This window comes from Cetorhinus maximus, chromosome 7 (genome assembly GCF_964194155.1).
Source record: "Cetorhinus maximus chromosome 7, sCetMax3.hap1.1, whole genome shotgun sequence".
Taxonomy (NCBI): Eukaryota; Metazoa; Chordata; class Chondrichthyes; order Lamniformes; family Cetorhinidae; genus Cetorhinus; species Cetorhinus maximus.
The window spans coordinates 62829413-62842552 of NC_135885.1; the positions used below are offsets into that span (position 1 = coordinate 62829413).

General features: G+C 45.7%; 1 pseudogene; it reads left to right on the top strand.

The window, feature by feature from the left end:
- Window positions 1-533: 533 nt before the first annotated feature.
- LOC144682410 (uncharacterized) overlaps window positions 534-13140 on the top strand; it is a 266037-nt pseudogene continuing 253430 nt past the window's right edge.

Genomic DNA, 13140 nt, shown 5'->3' on the forward strand with positions numbered 1-13140 from the left:
GAGTTATTATCAACAATTGCTATCCACAAACAACAACAAAAGGTGACAGAGGTTATGATTGACCTTAAAGTTCAGTCCAGAAAGTTGCACAGTGCCTAATAAAGTGATGATGTGCTGTTTCTCAAGCTTGCCCTCAGCTTCAATGGAAGAGTGTAGGAGGCAGAGGAAAGAAAGGTGAGTCAGTGGAGGATTAAAATGTCACGTGACCAAAAGCTCAGCTTCACACTTGTGGACTGAACAGAGAAATTCTACAGAGTGGTCACTTAATATATCTTTGGTCTCCCCAATGTAAAAGAGACTGTATCATGAGCGGGGAAGAGAGTATACTAAATTGAAAAGGACAAGTAAATCACTGTTTTCCCAAAAGTGGTGTTGGGGCCCTGGATGGGGAGAATGGAGGTGATAAAATGGCAGATGTTGCATCTCTTACGCTTGCACGGGAAGGGAAGAAGGTATTGGGGGGATGATTGAGGAGTGGACCAGGGTGTTGTGGCAGGAACAGTCCACTTTGAATGCTGAAAGGGGAGGAGAAGATGGTGTTGGCAAAAATGATGGAGGATGATACGTTGACAGTGATGGCTGCTGAGTTGGATGGTAAGACCAAGGGAAGTCTCATCAGCCAGAGGGAGATGTCAAGATGTAACAAGAAATCCGTAGACAGTAATAAGGATCCATTGTGCTGGAGGAATACTGGCCAAAGAAGCAGGCACAGAGGCAAAGGTGACACAAGAAGAACATAATGTCATGCTAGGCTTGAAATTCATTGAGGTGGATGTGTAACAGGGTGAGGCCGAGGCCATTGCTGAGGACAGATCATTCAGGGTCAGGAAGGGGAAGGTCAGAGGAGGCCATGAAAACATGGCATGGGGTGAGATTGGAAGAACAGATTGGGTTAGTGAAAATTAAAAGGGGAAGAAGGGAGGGACATTAGTATCCATGAGTTGTTGAAGCTTGCGTTCCTTGACACCTGAAAGAAAGGAGAAACATCGCTATTAAAGCACCGCATGGGATGAAGGATGAAATGAAGCTGTGGACCACGGCAGCTTTGATAGAATGAGTGGGGGGCTGCTGAAGAGAAAGGTTGAGAGTGTGCATGTGGCAGCACCTGGCATTGAGTGTGAATCTCAGGATAGAGCAAGGACAGTGGTTTGTGGAATGCTGAATGTTTTAGAGATATCTGTAACCCTGGGTAGATTGGCACCATGAAGGTTGAACTTTCACTTGGAATTCCCATGGCATGAGTCGGGACTGTGAAGATGAGATTTGGTAGATTCCTGATCCAACGTGAGAAGCAATGAAGACAAACAAAATAAAAGTGACAAATGGAAACCCTGTCAGAAAGAAGAGCAGAACTTCTTCAAGGCAGGCATTCCCAATGGAGAAATGGGAGTGAATTAAACACTTACACAGAAGCAAAATATGACCAAAAATAAAACCAACCTTTTTGATGAAGGTTTTGGTAACCTGTTGGTATATCTCTTCATGTGGCTCAGTGTCAAATTTTGTCTGAGAACATTTTTGTGAAGTACCTTAAGGCATTTTACTATGTTAAAGGCAATATATAAATACAAGCTATTACTTACACTTTCAAAGAGGCACATTAGTGTAGATATTCTTTTCCAATTACATAATATACCAAAGTAATTTAAGAGGAAGTCTCACCATTGACATCCCCTTTAAATAATAAATTATGACTAATTATGATGATGTTTCTTATGTTTTAACTGCTACTAAAAACTTGCAAAAATTCATCTTTAAACAATGAGTGTAAAAGCTAAACCAAAAATGATACACCCATTAACTTGTGAAGCCTCAGCTATTTTGTCATTACAGCTGTGCATGGTAATTAAACGCTTATTATGTAATCTCTTTCTAATGCCATAAACACTCACTGTGGAAACACTAATATTCATAAGAAAGCATGAAATGAGAAGACAGCTTTTGGAAAATCAAGGCACTTCTTTCACGAATCACATGCAGCCTACCACATATTTGACTATACTGCATTTATTTACCTCAAGTATGCAGCCAAAATTTCACCTTAATCTAAAACCTCAAACCACATCTTTTTCTAGCTTCCCTCCTAATTCCCTCATGTCCTCTCACGTTAAGAGATATTGTTAAAGATTCTCTCTCCTCTCTATCCATTCCCTTCTCCTTCAAATCTGCTGGCATCATCCATCTCCTCAAGGAGACAAACGTAGGCCGTCCTTGCAAACTACCATCCCATCTCCAGCCTCTCTTTCCTCTCTAAAATTCTTGAACTTGTTGTTGCCTCCCAAATCTGTGCCTACTTCCCAGGAACTCCATGTTTGAATCCCTCCAATCAGGTTTCCATTCTAGCCACAGTGCAGAAATGGCTCTTATCAAAGCCGAAGTCCTATGTGGCCTGTGACAAAAGTAAATCAGCTCATCTTGTCCTTCTCAACCTGTCTGCAGCCTTTTACAAGGTTGACAACACCATCCTCTTCCAATGCCCCCTCACCATCATCCAGCTGGGTGGGGCTGCTGGTCCCTTGCTACTTCTCATCCACATGCTGCCCCACAGCCACATCGTCTGAAAACACAGGCCAGGTTTTTGCCACGATGGAGAGGTTCTCCGTCAAGGCAAAAATAGAGGAAATGGCTGAAAATTGTAATTCCCAACCTTGAACATGGCAATTCCCACATTTGGAGGAGGAGGCTGGATAGTGGGGGCTGGTGGTGAAGTGGGGGTTGAGTTGGGGGGGGTTGGGGGGGTGTGGTTGGGCCACGATTCAGGCATATGAGGTTTATGGAGGCAGCTGGACATTTAAATCATCAGCTGCCTCCACTGAAGTGGGACTTTGGTAGCCGAGCAGTATGAAACCCAACGTGTGTGGACTAGACCAGATAAGAGCAGGTCTGAACTTTGTGGATTAATCTGGATAGCCAGGGTACTCCTTTGGCGAGGTAAGAAATCCCTTTCGATATGGTCCCTGGACCGTTTCGGGAGATAAGGTGCACTGTAGTGAAGGTCAGTTGCTCTTTGGGGTAGGTCAGGTGCCCTTTGGAATTGTTGATGGCATGTCGAGATGGACCTCAGCATGCCACACTCAGTCCTACTGGTGAGAACTGCCTTCATAGCTTTACCATTCTTTTTGGGCTCTATTTGTACAAGTGTAAGTGAATATATTAAAGAAGTGCTCAAATGTGCTATATACAATGTGAAAAATGTAATCATGGTGAACCCATGAGCGCTCAAGACGAGAAGGCGCCCTTCACTCGCGCATGCTCTTATGAAGTGCCCCCCACCCCCGCCCCCCAATGTTGTCTAAGAGGCGGAGGCAGGCTGCTCTCTTCTATGGCTACATGGTAATGAGGAGCATTGTAACTGGCCACATCGTACAAGTACCCACTGGGGACCTCCTTCAGACTGTGGTCTCTACATCTCTCCATGGGCAGCCTTGGTCACTTGCACATGTGCAGGAGGCAAGGGGTCTGGCAGAGGGGACGTGAGGGTAGGGGAATGATGAAGGTGCTGAGGAGCTGTGAGTACCTTCACCCTCCTCATTGATCTGCACAGCTTTGGGTTGGCCTTAAGGTGGTGTTGATGGGGCTGTAGGTTGGAGTGCAGCAGGTCGTCCATTCTAGCAAACGCTATGCCAACATTGTAGCCATTATAACATCCTGTTATGAGTACACAGCTCCTCAAGTATTCCATGGGTGTCAGCGCTCACTCTCTGAACTGACTGATCCAGGCTATCGAGGGAAGCTTGCACCCTTTCCTGGCCGAGATGCTGCTTTTGCATCCACTCCGAGTGTTGCTGCATGTGTCTCTCCATGAGATTGGCCAATCTCTCTTGGTCATAGCTCATACAATCAAATCCCTGAGACAATATGAAGCTCATGACATTGGAACATAGGAATATAGGAGTTAGGAGCATGTGTAGGCCATTCAGCCCTTCGGGCCTGCTCCACCATTCAATAAGATCATTGCTGATGTGATTGTTTCTCAACTCCACTTTGCCGCCTGTCCCCATGACCCTTGACTTCCTTGTCTTTCAAAAATCTGTCTATGACGGCAACAGACTCCTCCATTCACACTCCTAGAGCTCCAAGTGCCTCAGGGAACTCTGCCAGGTGTCCGAACATCTACTGCTGATTGTCTAAATACTGTGCATCGGAGAAGGTTGTTCTGGGGGAGAGATGTCTGGGTCGCGGTAAAGCCGGAGGCAAAGGGCGTGCCAAGGCAACGACTCGCTCCTCCAGAGCCGGTCTTCAGTTCCCTTTCGCCTGTATCCACCAACTGCTGTGCAAGGGTCAGTATGCCGAGCATGCTGGGGCCGAGGCTCCCATCTACTTGGCCACCACCCTCGAGTACTTGACGGCCAAGACCCTCAAGTTGGCCGGCAACGCGGCCTGGAGCAACAGGAAGATCCGCATGATCCCCCGCTACCTGCAGCTCGCCATCCACAGCAATGAGCTCAACAAGCTGCTGGGAGGGGTCACCATAGCCCAGGGTGGGGTCCTGCCCAATATCCAGGCTGTGCTGCTGCCCAAGAAAACCGGCCACTCCAGCAAGGTTTATGCCTGAAGGGGTAAAATCAAAAAAGATCAAAAGGTGACTCCTGAGTCTCCACATTCCTGCCCACTGGAGCATGATCATGACTTTCATCCCTCCTCTAAAGGGAATTGTGCACAGATGTCTCGAAATCTGACTCCTCCTCCTGCATTCTGATGCTATGACCTTCACCCAATGCCACCGACTCTACACACACACTATATTCCTCCAATGTGCTTGTGTCTGAGTTGGTGGAGTGTGCGCTAGTATGATGTGATGCTGCCTCCTCGGACATCTCTTCTTCCCCTTGATGCCTGAGGGATGATCTGTCCTGGGGCGGCGAGGGAGCAGAGCTGGGACCAGTGGGAGACACAAAAGGAGTTATTAAGGAGTTATATAGGTATATTAACCATGATTCCGCTACCCTTATGACACAACCCCACCCTTGCACTCCCTCTCATGCTAACGTCCCAGTGAAGTGAAGTGACAGCATGATCTCCACAATTACCACAATGTGCCATAGTGATTCCAACACCTGCTAACAGTGATTCACCATCACCAACAGACAGCTATTCAGGCACCCTGGCAATCTCCATGGCCATCTGTTCCACAGGACAGATGTGTCTCAGCCAGGCTGATCCAACCCCAGTCCAGGCCATCTCCATGGCTCACTTCATCCTTTTCAACTGCAACAGCAACATGAATTTATGTTAGCCTGATATATATAAAATGCATGCAAGGATATTGCTCTTCACTACATCTGTGTATCACAGTGCTCATTCACGTGTGTTCTGTGCAGCATGCTGCAATGACCCTTTCCGTGGAACTCTGTGTGGATAAGCCAAGCTCCTCACCTTACAGAGCGTAGCAGGTCATTGAATCCATGAACACTGATGGCCTCCTGCTGCACTCACTGCAGCCACAATCGGAATCCAGGCCTTCCTGGTTGCTGCAGGTGGATAACGCCAGCCAGCAGGGTACAGGGCTGGTCTCCTCTTCTGGACCTTTTCCATCAAAATGCGAAGGTCCTGGTCAGAAAAGCTGGACCCAACACTCCCCCACACTGTGACATTCTATCAATAAAAATAAAAAAGGAGCCATTCAGATTACAATGCACTAATTCACTTTTCTATGCTTACATGCACTAACCATTATCACCACATCATCAACGATTATGGGTAAAGTTTGGTGAAGAAACCGGCTGTGACTCCAAGGTAGCATGGAACCACTGAGAGCCCTACTGGTTTCCTCCCTCTTATTCACAACGTTATGCAGCAGCTGTGAGGGATCAAGTCAAGGGTCATCTGTATGGGTATGTCCTGATAGATGGGTGGCAAGAGGACAAGCGGATTGGATAATGAGCATGGCACTTTTCATCATTCATCCACCCACTGAGTTTTGGCAGCTAACTGCATGACTGCAGAATATCTGTACTAGGTAGCAGTAGCAAGATGATGCCATCTCCACGGCTATGTCTTGAGAATCCACCCCACACTTTCAGTAGTTCAGTGGAGCACACTTTGATGAGGCAGCATCAATGACAATTCTCCCACAGGGAAAGCTCATGGATGGGCCAGCCTTTCCAGGGTCAGCTAACAGTTGGACAGCATTTACAGTTTGGACACAAAGGCAATGACATTTCCTGTCAGGCACGGGGACTTCAACATTGACGACCTACCTCTCAAATGGGCCTTTCCGAGGGCCCACTTTTCATCTGCGCCAGCGTCACCCAACCCATTTTGGGCCTGACTCCGACCTCTACTTCCAGGGTTGTCTGTCCCAACTCCTGTTCTAGCCCACACTGCATCCCCCACCCCCACCCATGACTGAAAATTGGAAGTTTGGGCAGACCATTTTAGATGCCGGGTTTGCAGAACCGGGAGTTCTCCTTGTCTCTGTGCACCAGGGAACAAAAACCTGGGCCAATGCTGGAGCCCTGATGCAGGCCTTCCACCCAGCCTGCCTCCACACCAGGCAGCCTCCTTACTTCTTCCTTTGTAGAATGCCTGACTTGTAATCCAGCCCATAACCCTGGATCGAAATTCTGATGTCCAGGCAGCAAATTTCAAATGTCAGTTTTGAAGACCCCAGGATTCTTCCATCTCTGTGCAACCGAAACTGGAGCAAAAATCTGGGCCACAGCGTTAGCCTTTCCTTGCATGCTGATGACACTCAACTCTACCTCACAACCTCTTGTTTCCACTCCTCCGCTGTTGTTAAATTACCAGGCTGCTTACCTGACATGTGGTACTGAAAATTTCCTCCAATTAAATATTGGGAAGATCAAAGCCTTTGTTTTCAGTCCCCGTCATATATTCTGTTCCCTAGCCACGATTCCATCCCTCTCATTTCAGATCTGAGGCTGAGCCGGACTTTTCTCACCATCAGTGCCATATCTGACCGCAAAATGAGTTTTCAATCACATATCCGCACCACCATGATCACCTTTATCCACCTCTGGGGTACCGCCCGACTCCACCTAACCTTAGCTTATCCGCTGCTGAAATCCTCATTCATGTCTTTGTTACCTCTAGACCTGGCTATTTAAATGCACGCCTGGCCGGCCTTGCTCATTCTTTCCTCCATAAACTTGAGGTCATCCAAACTATGTTGCTCATGCCTTAAGTCACACCTTGTCACATTTAGCCATCAGCCCTGTGCTCTCATTAATTCCTGGATAAGAAACACCTTGATGTTAAAGTGCTCACTCTTGCTTTCAAATTTCTCCATAGCCTTGCCCCTCCCTATTTCTGTATCCTCCTGCAGACCCACAACCCTCTGAGATATCCTTTAATTCTGGTTTTCAAGCATATCTGATCTAATCACTCAAGCATTGATGACCATGCCTTCAGTGATCAAGGCTCTAACTTCTTGATTTCTCTCCCTAAACCTCTCCAAATTTCTACCACTCTCTCCTTCTTTAAGATGCTACTTAAAACCTAACTCTTTAACTAAGCTTTTGGTCACCTACCTTCTTATCTCCTTATGTGGCTCAGTGTCAAATTTTGTTCCATAACACACTTGTGAAGTGCCTTAGGACATCTAGGCTCTAGACAAATACAGGTTATTATTGCAAAGGCAATCTAATAGAATTTCCAAACACCTACCTACCTATCTCTACATCTCGATTAGAAGTCTTGTCCAGTTGTATTTGATAGATGACTTCCATGGTTTCAACAATATGCAAGCCACTTACCTTGGTTTACACTTACCTTGAAATCTTACAATCACATTCAGAACTAAATATCAATCAAACAGTTTTAAAAAAAATTTAGTTTACATTATCAACTTATTTTGGTGGCAGTCTCTACATGTGCTCTTTTCTTGTGGGTAGGGTAAAAACTCTTCTAACCTCTATTCATGCTTAACACATGTGAATTGTATCCTCCAATTCTGACAGAACTGTTTTTCTCTATCCTTCTCAGCATTTAAAGGCCTGGCTCTCCCACAGTCATTTTGCAATCCTTCTCCAGGGTCTCCAACTCTGTGAGTCACATGTTTAAATTTAGAATACACAGTCCCAGAGCCATTTGTCTCATTTTTATCTTAACTACTTTTATTGCATCTATTTTCTCGATGCCCAAAACTGTGGAGTGTTCCAGTTATGGCTTCACCTATGTTCTCAATGCAAGTTTGTTCTAATTTTAATCAAATGCCATTGAAACCAATCCACCCCTTCGTTTGTAGCAACTTTACATTGATTGGATGTACGTTTAGTAAGTTGTCAATAATCTCCCATTTTTTACATCTCTTACATGGCACAATTCCCATTTATCCACAATAAAATCTATTTGACAAACCTTAGTGCTTCTAATTAATTCTCAATTTCTTTAAGGGCTGTGTGCCTTCCTTCTGCTTGCTACATGGTCATACAACTTGGCAGTATTGCCAAATTTTACATCATAGGAAGTGCCCTTTAACATATTGTTTATGAGGGGCTATGAACGAATAGGAGAGATGCTGTGGAACTTCATTGCCCAGCAGCCAAAACTTTCTCCGTTTGTCATCACTTTCAGTTTTATTTTGGTGGGTCTGTTTTCAATTCCACTAGCTCATATATTATCCATATTGTAACCTGATGCCATGACTACATAAAAGGTGCTTCCTTAAAATGGCCCATGAGTTAAGAATTTGTGTGTGTGTGGCCTCCTTACAATATATGTGGTTCAATTTGAAAATAGCCCAGCAGTTATCTTAAACAAGATAAAGGTTAGTTTATTACAAAAAACTACGGATGAAAGTCACTTAGGTAAAAATGATAAAGTCATTAGCTAAAATACCGATACAAAGATTAAAAATCAGATAAAGGGAAAAAAGACACTTAAAAATGAGATTTCAAATCAATCTCTGTGAGATATCGTTACAGGCCCATTACTTGAATTCCTTCCTTCCAAAGTGAAGGGGTTGAAACTTGAGGTTCTATTTAGCAGTTGTGATGGCTTCTGCAGTTGACTATTCAGAGGTTTGGTTTTTCAAGTGGACTCAGCAGGTCAGCAGGTTTTTGGGAAAGAGAGAGAAGGTTTCTTATTCCTCACTAGTTCTGTAGTTCCAGCACTTGCAGATTGTCTGGAGTCTTTCGGCAGAATAGCAGTTGATTTCTTAATATCTCCCCCTTTGTCTCCCCTTGGTCAAGAACCCTCTTTGAAATTGTTTCTCAGAGTTCTTCCTGGGTTTCAGCACTCCAAAATGACTGTTCTCAAGCAGACATTATATAGTTCCAAAACTTAAAATGGCTGCTATGTTAATTTTGACAAAACATTTTTCCACCAGGCAAAGGAGTTAGTTATGTTGAGGTCCTTTGAATTCCTTTCCTGTCTCCTGTTTCCCCAGAAGTAAAAAGGCTTTTCACACCTTTTAGAATTCAAAAGACATCCCTGGAGGAGTCTTTGCATTTTAACGACTCTTCGTAGCCAGCTCTAGAGATATGAGTCCGACGAGGTTTTAATTGCTTGTCCCTACAACCACCCCCGCCACACCCCCCCCCCCCCCCCCCCCCCACCCCCCACCAACTTCTCTCCCCCCCCCCAACCTTAAACCAGCTTATATTTCACCCCTCTCCTAACTTTACTCAGTTCTGCCGAAGGGTCATGAGGACTCGAAACGTCAACTCTTTTCTTCTCCGCCGATGCTGCCAGACCTGCTGAGTTTTTCCAGGTAATTCTGTTTTTGTTTTGGATTTCCAGCATCTGCAGTAGTTTTTTGTTTTTATCACCATGTTGTCTGCCCATGCTTCCATTTTGAAAAAGGCTTTTGAACTCAATGTAAAGGTTCGAAAACAGAAATGTGCCTTTAAAACTGTTCTCCTTAAAATCTATAATAGTTTACACGTTTGTACACTGCATGTAAAACTTTGATTATTAAATGTCTTCTAAAACTCCAAGAAAATTCTATCCACTGGATAATCCTTGTCTGCTGATTTGTTCAATAGGTTACCAGAAACGGAGAAGAAAATCAAATATATACCAAACCGTATTTCATTGTCACTTAACGTTGATTCCAATTTTCTTCTCTCTTCTCCCAAACGCAGTGACTTATGATTCCATGGGTGCTGACTGTCCCTTAGTACCTCATGCACGTTCTAAACCTAGGTAATGAGTGCCAGCAGACTCTCCTCCCAAAGGAGGTATCACAGTTTAGCTTGACTCTAACTTCACCTGACAGCAACACATATGCATTTAGTTGCATGGATCACTGATGAAGATGCCCCATCACTTGACCTGACATTAGCAACGTTGATTGTGTTGCCTTTTCCTAGCTTATATATCCTGAGACAAACTATGGCTTCCCAAACCATCACCCTGGTTGCGATCGCTGAACCTAACTAAGACCAAGGATCAGACCTGTGGCTTCTGTGTACTTTGACTATTTACTTGCTGCTGCAGAGTTAGAGGAAGTGCTGTTGCAGGAGTTAACAGAAATTCTTTCAGTCGGAAAGGAATGGCACTCGATTTTTGGAAGGGGTGATGTGGTTTGAAAGACCCCTTGAGTACTTGCTCGCAGCTATGTGAGCTATAGTGGCACCTTTTTCATGTTGCAGCATCATAGTGAGATGGAGCAGAGGCAGCAGAGAGGAGAGGTTGCTCGCAGAGGGAAGAGGAGAAGGGCTCTAAGCAGGAGGCCTTACCCACCCAGGGTCTTCAAACTTCAGAGAGCCACCACAAAGCAACGATTCTACAACTTTATCCAAGAACACTTGAAATATCACACAATACTCAACTATTCATACTTTTTCTTTGCCTTGGTGCCTGTCTTGCAGATGCATTTGCCTAGCTCCAGTGGCTGTTGCATGGCTGATGGAAGGCTCCTGACTTTCAAAAAGGGAGACTGCAAATTGCCTTGCAGATGACCTTATGCATCGCTGGGCCTTGTGGACCTGGTGTCAGGCTGTTCCCCCTTGACCAGAGGCGGCAAACTGGGTTGGCTGCCTGACAGGAGATAACAAGGGCACTGGCAGATTGGCAGTGGTGGGAACACACATGCTGTCATCCTGAGAGAGGGCAACAGATGTGCGCACCATAGAGCCACTGGCACTACGCTACCCCCAACCTGTCCCCAGCAGGGTGGTGCCTCAATAATCCTTGTAATCTGCTGGAGAACAGGTTGCTGGACTGCTGTGACACCCTGCAAGCTCCTTTGGCCACTGGTATCTGCAACAATGATGGCAACAATCTGAACCTGCTGGGCAACAAGTTGAGCTTGCATGACAACAAGCAGCGGCCTCAATACCCCAGCCTGCCTTTCTGCTGCATCATTCAGACGTTGCATCTTTCTGCCGGTGCTGCAATGGAAGTGGAGACATCAGCCATCACACACTGCAAGATGGTTGGATATACAGGTGTTCTAATGGAATTAGCCACCACTTCCACATTAGAAGGGATGAGCTCCAAGCTCTGGACAAAGCCTAAACCCTGTTGGAAGTAGCTCCTCCATGTTCTTCAACACTGACAACAGGCTCCCCTGCAGGCCTGCCAATGTACCTAGCAATTCTGTTGCATGCCCATCAACCTTTCCCTCTATGCTGTCCCATTTCAGCCCTCACCTGTGTGGTGACTGACCCTCCAAGCTAAGTGCAGTGCTGGTATCTGCCAGTATCTCAGCTGCTAATGTCAGATCAAATGATGGGGTCTCTACATCGGTGCTGTGTTGTTGCGCTCTCTCCACCTCCTGCGGCTCCTGTGGCTAGGCAGGTAGGAGTTCTTGGGTGTCAAGCAGGAACTCAGGAGGCGAAAGAAGGGGTTTGGAGTGGGAAGCAAGACAGCAAAGATGAGGGTGTGCTGGGAGTTGAGAAGGGTTGTAAGGCAGAAATATGGCATCATCCTTAATGTAGTCAGTAAATTTGGATACCATGGGCCCATGATGTAGAAACAATCTCCTCTGTACTGCTCAGGAAATGCAGGTGCCCTTGTCCTTCACTGGCTCTGCTCTGTTGCCTTCTATTGTGTGTCACCCTCTCCTGCAAGAGAAGTGCAGAATGTCAGTGATTGTGTAGCCCTGTGTTTGGATGACATACTGAATAACTGGAGATATGTGGAGGTCGGTGTGAGGGTGGCAGCATTGGTAAGTGTGTGAGGGTGAGGTGGAGTATCTGAATGTTAAGTGTGAGTCCCGAGTGCCAGGGAGTGCTGCTGGGTGATTGATGGTGATATGGGGCATTGCACAGCATGAGAGGCTGGTGGAGTGGTGGGAATGAGATGTTGTGTGAAAATCCTTTTACTGATGTTGATCATCTGCGTGAGGTCATGAGACTCCTTGTGGCACTATTGTCAGATCCTCGGGTCCAGATCCCAGGAGTTGAATTTCCTTGCCATTTACTCTCACTCCCTCCTGACACTGGTCCTTGAGGGTCTCCTGGCAGCTCCTGCGGGACCAAGGTCTTTCTCCTCATGCTCACTTGCACCACGCTAATGTCTCCAGTGCTGCATCCATCTCTATTAACCCTCTGCTTGCCTTGTCGTTCACTTTCCAAGAATTTCCATTGTAGCAAAGTTTTTGTCAAGCTTCTCTTTAAAAGACAGCTGACCTTTAAGAAAGAGCAGGCTGTCTGTACCATGTAATCAGTAAACAACACTGCTGGGGTCCTCCTGCCTTGCAAAGAGGCTGCTGGCAACTTGAAGACCAAAGAAGCAGCATGGGAGCAGTGAGGCTGCCATTCAGCCCAACACCACAATCAGGGAAATCAAGTGGCTACACCAAAATTGCATCGTACCCACCTCGATTTCAATAGAGGCAAATTGCAAACCCTGACAATCCTACCTGAAAAAGCAAGGCAGGTTGATTTCTAACCCTCTATCTTTTCATCCATTCTACTGTAGACTAGAATAGTTGTTGCCTGATGACAGGCCAGTGCGCCTGTATGAATGCAACCAAAAGAAAGGGAATATGAATTTTTAGTTGACAATTATGAAAATTCCCGAAGCTCAAAAGAGATAAGCATGCAAAGTAAAAGTGATTGGGGAACCAATTCAAGTTCATGAGAGATAAGTTCTTTTGTGCCCATTTTCAGGTATGAATCGGATGGCGCCTACATTGTATATACCAGAAGAGCTGGCTGAAGGGCCACCTGAAATTGGTCCTGCGTGTCATTTAAATAGTTTGGTTGAGCTGCCTCTGGAGTTGTT